We start from the raw sequence: 12,968 nt of genomic DNA, 5'->3' as shown, positions 1-12,968 counted from the left end.
TGCATCTCACGAAGATGTTCTTGAGGCCAGATGCTGTTCTCATATCTCGCTCTACAGAACCCCATTTATCTGAGGAGACTGGCCTCTGTGCTTCATTTTCCTAGCGACCTTGATGTTTGCACATATACTAGACTTCTCATACTTCAACAGAAGTTGGGTGGTGTAAGTTACTTGTAAAACTTGAGGGTAGGAACCAAATGAAAGAAGAGCCAACTTAATGCTTTGGCATTTTCCTGCCTTTTTCCTTCCAAATTTGAGGGTAGGCCACACAAAGTAACATGCTGTTTGCATTCTTTTTTTAAAGTGTTGGCTTAAGAAAGATCTTCCCTGATGGTTGGTCCTCCTTAATTTCTTCCTTCCAAGAGTTGATTCAAGTATTGACTCATCCACCCAAAATAATGCAGCCCCAGGAAGACAGTAGCACTGGGAAAAGAATCTGCGTCTGTGCATACAACAGTGCGGCTGAACTTCTGCCAGTCTTCCACTTTTTAGTGCCCAGTCATTTCTGCAAGCCCTTGAGAATACTGTTACCTCAAGAGCATGTTTTTTTTTTTTTTTTTAAATACGTAATAATGGCCTCAAAAACAACATGGTCAATTCAGGCTCTGAATTAACTGCAGCACTGCTGCATTTGGGACAGATACGGAAAGTTAGGTGATGGGAGGGCACCTGGTGGAGGCTGTGGGGTTGAGGATATCAGTGGGTGGGGGGGGAGGGCTTTCTTTCAGGAAGCATATGGACCGAAAAGGTAGAAGTGATGGGCTCCTTTGTGTTTGGTAAGGCAGGGCTGTGAGTGCCATCTAAAAGCTTTGCACTACTTCCAGAAATCCCACCCAGGCTTGGACCCAGGACATCTCTGGTTTATCCCGTGACACGCGTCAGCTACTGGCAGCTGCCAAGGGCAAGAAGACAAGAAATATTTTTGTAGAGGGAGAATAACAATTCTTTTCATCCCAGGGAGAATGACAATGTCTCTTCGCCTCCCTGGGGCCTCCGCAGGCCGGATTGGCCAGCGGCTGAGGGCGGCCAGGCCCCGGCGGTACAAAGTCTCTCTGTGGCGGGCTCCTCAGTGCCGGCTTTGTCTGTGCTGGGCTCTGGCCACCCCCGCCACCACCTCCCCTTGGCTCCCTCCAGCCCTTCCCGGCGGGGGTGTGCGGGGCAGTGGGCTCAGCCATTATCGCCTGTGGCAGCGGGTGGCCCGGCCATGTCACCATGGGAGCGACGCAGGGCTCTGCCGGGAGAGAGCCACGCGGGCCGGCGGCAGGGGAGGAGCAGGTCGGTAGCCTCCCCTCGCCCACCGCGTGCATAACGGGTGCAGCGGGTGTTCGTAGCTCCTAACGTGGGCCCCGGCGTCCCGCTTAGCAGCATACGTGCAGCTGATGTGGAGGACTTGCGCAGGGTGGACTGGAGCATCACCGGGTCACTCTGCACCCAAGCTGGCCAGCTGAGGCTGAGAGACCGTGGAAATCGCGTTTTCTGTGTTGTTTTTTTTTTCCACGCACCCCCAGTTAAATCGGAGCTGGGAGGCTCAGGCCGGTGAGCAGAAGCGAAGAGCATTGAGGGCACGGCTGTGTGTGGCTTGGCTGGCGTGGGGTGCTGCCTTCTTCCTCGCACCATGGGAGGGCAAGGGCAGAACTTTGTCTCAAACGCTGGTTGTGCTCTGGGGGTGCGGGTCACCGTTTTAACCAAAAATAATCCTGCTTCTGTGGAGAAGCAAACTCCATGGTGTAAAATAAATTAATTTTTTCTCCCTCTCCTGAGACCCTACTAACAGTCTTTATGTGGCTGTGTGCTTTAGTGGGAGAACATGCTTTCTGACACCTGTCTTGTAAGGGAAGCATTTGGTACGCTTGCGAAGCACCTGAGGGTGGTGGAGGCCACCTGGTGGGATGGCAGACCTGGTGTGGTGTGCAGGCAGAAGCAGAGCTTGTCTGTGGTTTGCCCACCATACACACACGTTCACTCTGCTAAAATGTGAGTGGAAACTATGGTAAACAACACATTTTTTTGTGGCTTCAGGTACAATTAGTACTGTAAGTATACTGCTTGTGTATGGTGTTTCTCTGTGTTAACTGTAACATGTGCTAGGTGGGGTATGGGTATTTATTAGCCTGGAGTGAACGAACTGTTAATACTCTGTGTGTTTGTTTGGGGAACAAAAGTCCTACAGAAAGGATTACCCAGACAGTCTGGGTAACCATCCTACTCCTGTTCCACCCATCTTGTTCCGTGGTCTTCCTCATCTGCTGTGTTTATCCATTTTGCCTCTTCTGAATCCATCTTGTTGGCTCTTTGATGTGGTTCCTGTGGTGCTTGAGCACTTCTGTTGCTGCAGTGCATCTAATAAGCAGCTGTGTGCTGGTGGTTCTGTTGAGAGAAATTTGGCATAAAATACCAATGTCAGTGGGTTTTGGTGACTTGCTTTGCAGGGGTTTTACAAGAACAGGGTTGAAGCATGTTGACCTGAGGTGAGTGGAGAGGCTGACACTGCACAGTTACCACCTGAGCTATGGTGGAGTTCTGTTTTTACAGATAAACACCTTAGAGGGCTATTGTTTAAATTATACTCACCTTCAATTTGTTTAAGTGAATACTTCAAAAATACAATTGTTCCCAAAGTGGAAGACTTGTGGTATATTTAGGCACAGGGTGGGTTGGTAGACTGTGTTGCCAGTCTTTCTCCTTACCTCCAAATGGCCGGTGCTTTTTGGATCTGATTCTGTCAATGTTGGGTGGCGGGGTGGGAGTGGGAATCTGTAAGCCCTTAAGAGTTTGGAATTCATCTGTTTTGGCTGTGAATTCAGTGGCAGCGTCTATATTAGCAAAAAAGGGAGCTCTGGCTGATTTCTCCTTCCTATTATTGTTAGAGATTGTGAAAGAGCTAAAGTTTCTTAAGTGTACTGAACGTTGGTGGGGGAAAAACTGTAAGCGTGGCTCCTCCAGTGATTATAATCTTTATGGTTATTAAAGTCCATAATTCTGCTTCTTTTATAAAGACAACATTTTTTTCATTATTTTAGAGAAGACAGAAAAAATGATCTAGCGAGATACTACAGCTATGACTTCTAGTTTCTGCTATATTTTTTTAATGAGGATCTTCCAACAATATAAAGTTCAAGGCTTTATTTCTAGGAATTCTGTTTTTCACAGCTTAAGGTTATTAAAAAGGTAAGGCACATGCAGATTTAACTGACAATTGAAACGTTTTTAAAGAATTCTTTGTGAAGTAGAAAGTTACAGTCTTTTCTTGGGAAGCTAATGCCATTGATGCTGCAGAACTCTTTTATGAATGAAGTGAGCTGTATATGGTGTACAAGCCAAATAATATAGTGGAATTCAAGGCTGTGTTTAAAATGCAAATGAACTTAAAATCATTTTGTATTTTAAACCTGTATTTGGAATATATTTCTTGTCATCAAAATGCAGAACTTGACAAGAACTTTGTGTGATCCAGGCTGATCACAGACTGGGACTCCAAGTAGCTGCCTTAAGGCAGAATTATATTCCCAAACATTTCTTAGATGGAATGTACAATGGAAACTAATACATATATGCAATTACATTTGATGCTATGCAAGAATAAGGTATCATCTAACTTCCTTAACAGTGAGGGAGATGCCTTCATGAACCCTCCAGGCACCTCTATCCAGTAACTTAAAACTACAATGAAGATGAAAATGCTCCTTAAAGGCCTGCACTGGTAGCAGTTAATTTGGCAGGCAGATGATTGTCAGCAGTTTTCCAGGTGTGTGTGTTTGTGCCTTCTGTCATGTCCTGTGAAGCAGAGAGCAGTATCTTTTTACATATTGTGCTGGTGGAGCCTCTAGATTTGATTAACAGTGCTTCAAGTATTCACCACTGAATTTGCAATAAATGATTATTTTTTAAAGAAACAAAGCACAGCAGCAAAAAAAAAAAAAAAAAAAAGCTTTGCAGAACCACAGCTCTGATCTAACAGCTTCCTTATATACCTACAAGAAATGATACACCTATTATTTATTTATGATTTACTGAAGTATCTATTCAGCCTGCCATGTCTTTCCTTTGCACATGCGTACCTCGCAGATGATAGGAAAGCATTTCAAGATGCTTGCTCCTTAGGATGTGTAGCCTATATGAGCTTTTTGTAGAGGATGCATTATGTCCAGATAGACTGTCATTCCAGGCTTTGCAAACAGAGCTCTCAGAGACAAACTGTTGGCCTTTGAGCTACAGAGCTTGCTGCCAGGGTCAGCGCTTGGCACCAATTGCACTTATTTCTGCATCCCAGCACTGCACAAATCTGCTGGATAATGTGCGTTTCTTCTAGTGGCCAGGGCTGAGGGTTCTTCTGTACAGTGTTGCAGAGGCTTTTTGAAGAGTTGCAGGACAGAATGCATAACAGTTTACTTTATCAATTGGTTTGTTTTCCTACGTAATTTTATGTTCCATAAGTAGAAAGGGTGGTCAGTGGTTTTGGTTCTTCTGCTGAAAGAGTTGCGTGGGAACGTTTTTAAACAAACAGAGTGGCAGTAGCATAGCTGATTGGTAATGTGTGTGCACATGTTCCTTAGAGGGTGCCATCAGAACTCCTATTTCTGTGTATGTCTGTACTAGCGTTGTTTTGCTTGAGGACCTGTGTGGTGGTTAGGGTTTGGCTGTAAATTTTCATTTTCCAGCGCTTCACATTTCCTGAAAATGTTTTGCTGTTCAGCATCAAAGGGGGTGATGTTGTTCCTGACCCTGTGCTTTGGCAGGAACTCCCCTTCAGTTGCTGACCAGCTTGACAAATACTTGTGTGTGCTTTTTCTCAGCGTGGCTGGTGTACTACAGTAGGTCAGGCTGCAAAAGGCCTGGGGTCAGACTTTTAACGCAGAGTGTTGACTGCAGATGGATGCCTGCTGGCATTTCCAAAAGCTATCCTTTGGCAATTGCACTCCCCTAGTAATTTGTGGACAGTGCCCAGTGAACTTAAAGTGCAAGGATACAGAAAATGGAGGAAGAAGGTGGGGACTTTTTCTGTCAACATGCCTCGGACACACTTGCCAAGCTCCTGATGAAATGTGGAAAAACCATGTACCAGGGTACTATTGGTACATCAGCCTTTGCTGTCCCTTGGGTGTATGAGAAGTATTTATAATCTGGCCTGACACATGGGGATGCTTCGAGTGCACGGTTTGTCGTTTTCTGTGTACCTCTTAATTTGACAGGTTATTATGATGCCATTTTAACAGTATTGTGGTGTTTAACTATGGGATTGCACTCATTACATTTCATTTACCAGCTTCCCACCTCTTGTAATAATTTGACTCCATTTTCCATTCTTTTCCAAGTTTTCTTTTGCTGCTTTACTGTGTAGAAGCTGGTGAATACTTTCCCAATGTCTTCTGCAGCAGTAAGGATGGACTTAAAAGTCATGGGTCACAATGATTTGAAAATGGATTTAATTCTTCTTGCCTTCTTATAAGGCTTGTTTGCCCATCAACAGGTGTGTATTTTTTTTTTTTTTCTTAAGAGGGGAGGAGGCAGAACACTTCATCATAATTTGCTCCTGCTTGTAGTGTCAGAAGATCCTTGAGTGTAAAATGTTCTTCTTTGTGGATCAAACTACAAGAAGAAAACACTCTGTTCTGAATCGTGGTTGAGAATAAAATTGCTGCTGAACCGAGCTTTGCTCTAGGCAATAACTCAATGGAAGCATTTCTTGATCCCAGAGATTCTGAGCCATGAGATTTCCTTTTAGCCACATGCGCAGAAGGACTTTTTTCTCTTTCCCAGTTCTTTCAAAGCCTTGTGTGATTTATGAAGGAGACTAGTAGTTGTGAAAGGGGGAATAAAATTTGCTCTGTCACTCAGCTGATTCAGTTCTGGTCAGTTTATCCTTTGTGCACTTCAGCGTGCAGTTCAGTGGAAATGACACTGTTTTGTAGGGGTGAGACAGTTTGGCTTCACTTAACGTTTGGAGAGATGCCTGAAGTTCCTTACATTGACGTTGCATGCATGAGAAGTGTTGACTGGGCAGAAAGACTGCATCAAGGGTTGTAGTTTCAAATTGTTCTGCTGGCATCCTTTCAAGTGAAGCAAGAATGGCTGCAGATAAACTCAGATTAGCGCTATGGGAACAAATCAGCCAAGTGGAAGTTACTTGCTTGATACCAAAGAAAAAAGGGGTGGTTGACTTCAGTCCACACTCTTCCTCCCTCCTCACCCTCCTCCTGTGATCGATTGACTACTGTCATGAAATTACTCCGATGGTATTTTACGTAAGCTGGGAGGGTTCAAATGTTCTTTATGTCAATGTGTTTGGGTGTTAGCAGAGTCATGTGCTAGTCCATAACTGCATGTTGCATTTCAGCTTCACATCCTCCCTTGCCAAAGGACTGGGGAGAAGGAATGGAAAACACTTGAAATTTTTCCATCTTCACCTTCCTTTCTATTGCTTTCTTATCTTAAAGTATTCTGTGAGTGTGATCAGGTATGTGTAACGCAATTTTGTATGGGATAATAGGTTGCTGGTGGAATTGGACCAGAAATATGTAGAGCTGAGGGGAGTATTTATGCTTAGTTTTATTGTTTGAAAAAGCAATTATAGTCCTCAGGAGGCCCTGAGGAGGAAACTTTGCTGTGAGCAAAGGGATTCTGAATGTGGTTTGCTAAGCAGGTGCATCTGGCTGAACTTATTATCTCATGGTAATTGACGCATTGGGACGAAACTGAGATATTTTTGTTTGTTCGCTTGTTCCTCTTCCACGTGTACTGGGAGGAGTCTCAATGTGAGATTTACAACCCTTCAAGTGTAATCCTAGGTGTCACTGTATGGATGTCAGGAAAAAACGGTGAACCCCTTTTGCAACAGATTTGCATCTTGTGTTGGATACGAGCAAGATATGTTAAAGTTTGAGTGAACTTCAGCAATGTTTTCTGGCGTGGCTGAGTAAGCTGTTGAGACACCTTGAGCGGGAGAGGTGGGTTGCTTAAGACTTTGGGGGCAGGAGTGAGGTGGCAGAAGGAAAGGAAGGAGGAGAGGTTTGAGCACTGGGACTAGAAAACAACTGTAAAAATTCTTTGAGAGCTGGAATATCAGAGAAGTGGGAATCTGCTTTAAGACAAGGGCAACAGAATGATCAATAGTTTTGCTGTGCGGTGATTAAGAAATTTAGTGGCTCTGTAAGAGCTGACTAAGAAACAAGATATACAAGCCATTGTGGTATTTATCTGAATGATACTGAAAATACAACTTCACTCAAAACTACTACATTAATTTTACAGTGATTTAAGATTTTTTGAATTGTCAATTTTTAACATTTTTTAACAAGTCTGAATTGTATTCTTAGTATTATGGGCATTCAAATGAAGTTGCAGCTTTTTTTTTTTTTTTTTTTTTAATCTACCTTGTGTGACAGTGACCTTCTCTTATATTTATGTTGTGGTAGTAATAGGATGTAGTCTTAAAGTTCAATATACCATCAAAACTTCTGTACTATACAGAACCTTATTCAAGTTTATTTCTGCCAGACAAGAAAAGAAAGCTAATGTGGCCGTATATAATTGTACTGCCACAGGAACGCTTCAACAAAAGCAAAATGCTTGTAAGAATATGGTGTATCACTTTCCTATTAATAGAACAAAGGAAACTAGAAAACTTAACAGGGAAAGAAAATCTAATGTGGTTTGGGACTGAGCTCAAGAGCTAACAATTGTACAATTGTTTGAATTGTCTCACATTATGACTGGATAATTAAATATAAATGCTGACCTGATTGGATTGTATCCCAGCAATGCATCGATCTTTTAAAAAACAAGTTACATGAAGCAGTGGGGCAATAACCAGGTTGTTTTTCTCAAATTTGGGAGTTTTATTGGATAACTAATGACATTCATGCAATCAGAGTCTATCACGGTCATGGAATAGCAGAAACACATTTTTGCAGCAGTAGTTGCTCGATGCTAGAATTGGTTGCTTCTAGGCCTTGATTTCCTGTTCTGACATGGGTGCCAGGAGCAGAAGCATTCAGAAACAGTAGCAGTAGAAGGTACAGCACTGAGGTTGAATAAGAACTGGAAATAGTATCCATCCACAGGATGGATATCTTTGGTTTTTGTTTCTTTCAAATTTTTAAGACTCAAGTGTAAACTGTATGCTTTGGCTGCACAGAGTGGCTGATTCTGAAGTGGGACACTTAAGTAATAGCAGCTGTACTTACGTTTTTCAGATAAGCTAATAACTTAAATGAGGTAACTTAAATGTCTTTTTGAGTTTTACCTCCCTGTCCCACAGGTGCATCAGTACAGTTTTCTATGGTTGCCAAGAAAAAAGTGTCCTGCTGAACTCACCTTGTACCCGAACTGCTACTGCATTTTGTTTCTTGGACTTTGTTTGCGTGAGCATCTTAAAGAGCAGAAAGTATAGCAACAATGTGAACAGAAATAAATGCTTTAGGTTTTACGGTTAAATCAAGTAGAAGTGATGAAGTCAGACAACCTTTAAAACTGTTTGGGATTAGAGGGACTGTAAACTTAATGACCTGTCTGTCATTACCTTCCTTGTAGCGTTCAGGAAAAAATGTGTACAGCACCTTATTCCATACAGTATTACAAGTGAAAATCCAGGAAAACTTTGAAAAAAGAAACAGTGCATGCATGTATGTGTATATTATATATACAGATATATACGTAAGCACGCACGCACACCCTGGAAAGTGAAAATAATTTATATGCTGCACACTCAAGAGCTATTGATCTAGCGGCCTTTTACCTAGGTTAGTTTTGATTTTCAACTGAAATTGCGCTATTTGCAGCTTCTTATGTCCTGAAGCATTTATTTTGAAAAGAGGTGGTGGGGAAAAGCACTTTATTGCAAGATTGAGCATGCACTGAGCTGAGAGGTGAGGCTTGTGCTTTCCCTTAGGACCCCTGCTGTGCCTGTGTAAGTGAATGTTCCAGGGCTCCTCTACTGGAGCGATGCTGCATGTCCCAGAACACTAATGGAAAGCAATTTCTGTTGTTCCTCTGAAACAACATGAACAGAAAAAATAAAAAAGGGAAGGAAAAAAAAAAAAAACTCTGGAAAAAATGTTAGTTTCCAAAGTGCTACTTCTCAAGAGGCAGAAATTGCTTTCTGAAAAATGAAGAAAATAATACATTTTTGCTCTTCTTTTTTTCCCCTGGAAATGGGGTATGTTTTCTCAAAAATGGCAATTTTGTATTTCAATTGAAGCTGTTCCCTGTGCAAATTTTGAACAATTGGTTGTTTCCTGTTGGGGGAAGCACTAGAACAATTGCTGCATAATTTCAGTAGGGTAATAACAGAAGTGTTGTTGGGCAAAAGATACTTGAGGGGACTTGCTCCTGAAATAGATCTAAGCTGTATTTCTGAGAGTCTTTAAATTTTTGGTAGGTATGACCTGTGGATCTTGGAGCTGTATTCTGGTTGCAATCATTTTTTTTCTTCTTGTTGAATAGACTTTTGTTTAGTTTGTAATGAGATACTGTGCTGTTCTTTGATGCATATGTATGTATCTAAGCTCAACAGAATTCATCTGTAACAAAAGTAATCTACTCTGCTCATCCTTTCCACCCCCTTCCAGCCTTTTTAGAACTTTTACATGTATGTTCTTGGTGTAGCATGTCAAGGTTGTAAACTGATCATGAGTTTACATCCCAAATTTGTTACAGTCTACTGGGAATATACCTCTTTTTGCCCTTCACATCATTTTTTTCTTCATGGCAATGCTAAATAAGGACTGCTCTTCAAAGCACGTTGTCAGAAAAGCTCAGGTAGCTGTTTTTGCATTTGCCCACTTCTAATAGTTACAGAGGGAGCAGTTGTTAAAAACATAGTTGTGTAGTAAGTATTATAGTTTTAAAAAACACCATATAATCCTATATACATGTAGCTTCTAGGTACTGAATTGGAATGACTGTCATTCTTACTGGCAGAGATAACAAGTACTGTGGAATATAAGTGGACTTCAGAAAGTTCCTGTGTGTGTTTTGTTCACCTTTTCCATTTTAATGAGAAATTACGGCTTTGTCTGAGGTCCTTTAAGGTGTCCTCATTCTGCTGATGAGAAGTAGGAGCAGGCAAGTGTAAAGGTACTTAACTACTTCCATTCAGGTCAAATTACAATAAAGAATTCAGGCTAGAATAAAAAGCTTTACTCCAAAAACATGGCAGTGATTCTTTTTATTTTTAGTACTGAATGTAGTGTTTCTAACTTTATATAGAGAGTCATTTTGTATGGGTTCAAAGCTCTTGTTTAGAATTTTTCTGCTACTTATTCCCATGGGGTCTTGGTGGGATTGATAAGTAATGCGTATGGTTTATCTCTAGAGTATTAGATGTTTTTCCCTTTGGGGGGACGTCTATTTCCTTTATATAAACTGTGCGATTAATCCTGGAACTAGTTGTGGAAGAAAGTGACTTAATAAAGCTGAGATTAAAAAAAAAAAAAAAAAAAAAAGCACGTTTGTCTGATAATATAGAATGTGTGCTCCTAAAAATTGAGATTAAAGAAAAAAAAAAAAAAACACTAATACCATGTCTTAACAGAATTATAGAATCACAGAATGGTTTGGGTTGGAAGGACCTTAAAGCCCACCCAGTGCCACCCCCTGCCATGGGCAGGGACACCTCCCACCAGACCAGGCTGCCCAAAGCCCCATCCAGCCTGGCTCTGAACACCTCCAGGGATGGGGCATCTACAGTTGCTCTGGGCAGCCTGTGCCAGTGCCTCACCACCTTCAGAGTAAATAACTTCTTCCTTATATCTAATCTAAACCTACTGTCTCTTATTTTAAAGCTATTCTATCACTACACTCCCTGACAGAGTCCGTCCCCAGCTTTCCTGTAGGCCCCCCTTTAGGGACTGGAAGGCTGCTGTAAGTTCTCCCTGGAGTCGTCTCTTCTCCAGGCTGAAGAACTCCATCTCCCTCAGCCTGTCTTTGTAGGAGAGGTGCTCCGGCCCTTTGATCATCACTGTAGCCCTGTATGAGTTTTGTATGAGTTTTGAGCCCTGTATGTAGCAGTGTATGAGTTTTAACATGTCCATGTCCTCCTTGCACTGTGGGCCCCAGAGCTGAACACAGTGCTCCAGCTGGGGCCTCACCAGAGCAGAGGAGGGGAATCACTTCTCTCACGCTGCTGGCCACACTGCTTTTGTGTGGGTACAGATACACAGCCCAGGATACAGTAGGCTTTATGGGCTGTATGCATACGTGGTTGTCTCCTGTTGAGCTTCTCATCCAGCACCACCCTTGTGTCCTTCCCCTCAGGGCTGCTCTCAATCCTTTCTCCGCCCAACCTATATTTGTGCTTGGGATTGCCCCAGCCCAGGATAGGACCTTGCACTTGGCCTTGTTGAACTTCTTGAGTTCCAGAAGTTTCATGAGTTCAGAGGCCTACCTCTCAAGCCTGTCCAGGTGACTCTGGATGGCATCCCTTCCCTTCAGTGTTGCCCGCACCTTGGTGTCACTGGCAAACTTGGTGAGGGTGCGCTCAATCCCCCTGTCCATGTCAACACCTTTCCTCATCAGATCCTCTGTCACCTGGAGAAAGAATTTATCATTCATGCATTCCAGGAACTTCCTGGATTGCCTGTGCCCTGCTGTGCTGCCCCTCCAACAGGTGCCAGAGTGGTTGAAGTCCCCCATGAGGACCAGGGCTGGTAAACATGAGGCTGCTTCTCTCTTCCTGTGGAGGGCCTCAGCTGCTTGGTTTTCCTGATCAGGTGGCCTGTAGCAGACCCCCACTACAATGTCACCTGTCCTTGCCCTCCCTTTAATCCTGGCCCACAGGCGCTGTCAGCTCCTCACCCATCCCCAGGCAGAGCTCCACGCACTCCAGCTGCTCCTTTTTTCTTCTTTTTTTTTTTTTTTTTTTTTTTCCCCTGCCTGTCCTTCCTAAGGAGCCTGTATTCCTCCATTCCAACACTGCAGTCACAGAGCCGTCCCACCACCTCTGTGTAATGTCGGTGAGCTCATAGCCCTGCAGGCGTGCGTATACCTCTAACGCCTTGTTTACTCCCTGTACTACAGTTGTTAGCACAGAGATGTTTGAGTTGGGCCCCGATGAAGCTGGATGGAGTGGCTGGAATTCCTTTGTGCCAGTCTTCAGGTGCTCTCCTGCTGAGCGATTCTTGTCATTTTGTAGTCTGAAATAAAAGTTTCAAAGTAGGATTTCAGCCTAGGAAGATACTGGACCTCTCTCAACGTTTCTTTTATTTATTTATACAGATTGTATCTATGAAAATCGCTCAAATGCCAAACTATTCCGAAAAATAATTTAAGATATTGTATAATAATGAGTCCAGCTCTTCACAGAAATTGCCATTTTCTGTGTGAAAGTGATAGTCTGTAGTTGCGAAGTAGAAACAACAGCCTTACTCAACTTTCTGTGCAGCAAGGGGACTGCGTAGGCCTCTGTTACAGGCAGCATCACCGCACCACCTAGTGGCTCTCCGGACTAATTGCGAGTCGTTCACTGAATCTGTGCTCTGTGTTTTCCCAACGTGCATGGATTGTCGACATTTTGAGGAAATAACTTGTCAGCTTGTCTTCTATGAGTTTCCTACAGATGCTCGTTTCTAGAGGCAAAGAAACAAAAACCTTTGTGGGCCTGAGTAGAAGAAATCATCTTAAGAAAACAAGCAAACAAATGAACAAAAATATTTGGGGATCTTATTAGCTTTTCCTAAGTGACCTGAACTCAAAATGCTATTGGAAATTCTTAATTCTCCTCTTTCTTTCTCTCAAAATGGTTAGCCTACTTTCTGAAAGTCTTCAATATAATGAAGTGAGTGTCAGGCTTTAAATGTTAGGAAAACAAGTTTCCTATGCACTATCTTTTTGGCATTCACAGATTAAAAAAAAAAAAAAAAGTTCCATGAAAAACAGTTAATATTTTTTCTACATGAGACTGGCATATGCATTGCAGAATTATATGTACAACCTCCGTAGTTTTGTTTAGGAGTTTCTCTAATACATAATTA

At 42.6% G+C, this 12,968-nt stretch overlaps 1 protein-coding gene across 7 annotated transcripts in view; it reads left to right on the top strand.

The window, feature by feature from the left end:
• Positions 1-12,968, top strand: part of TJP2 (tight junction protein 2) — a 65,737-nt gene that overhangs the window by 19,010 nt on the left and 33,759 nt on the right. The window lies entirely within an intron of this gene.

The sequence above is a fragment of the Aythya marila genome (assembly GCF_965140915.1).
Source record: "Aythya marila genome assembly, chromosome: Z".
Classification (NCBI taxonomy): domain Eukaryota; kingdom Metazoa; phylum Chordata; class Aves; order Anseriformes; family Anatidae; genus Aythya; species Aythya marila.
The sequence above is the reverse complement of the archived record's forward strand: the minus strand, read 5'-3'. Positions and strand labels throughout refer to the sequence as shown.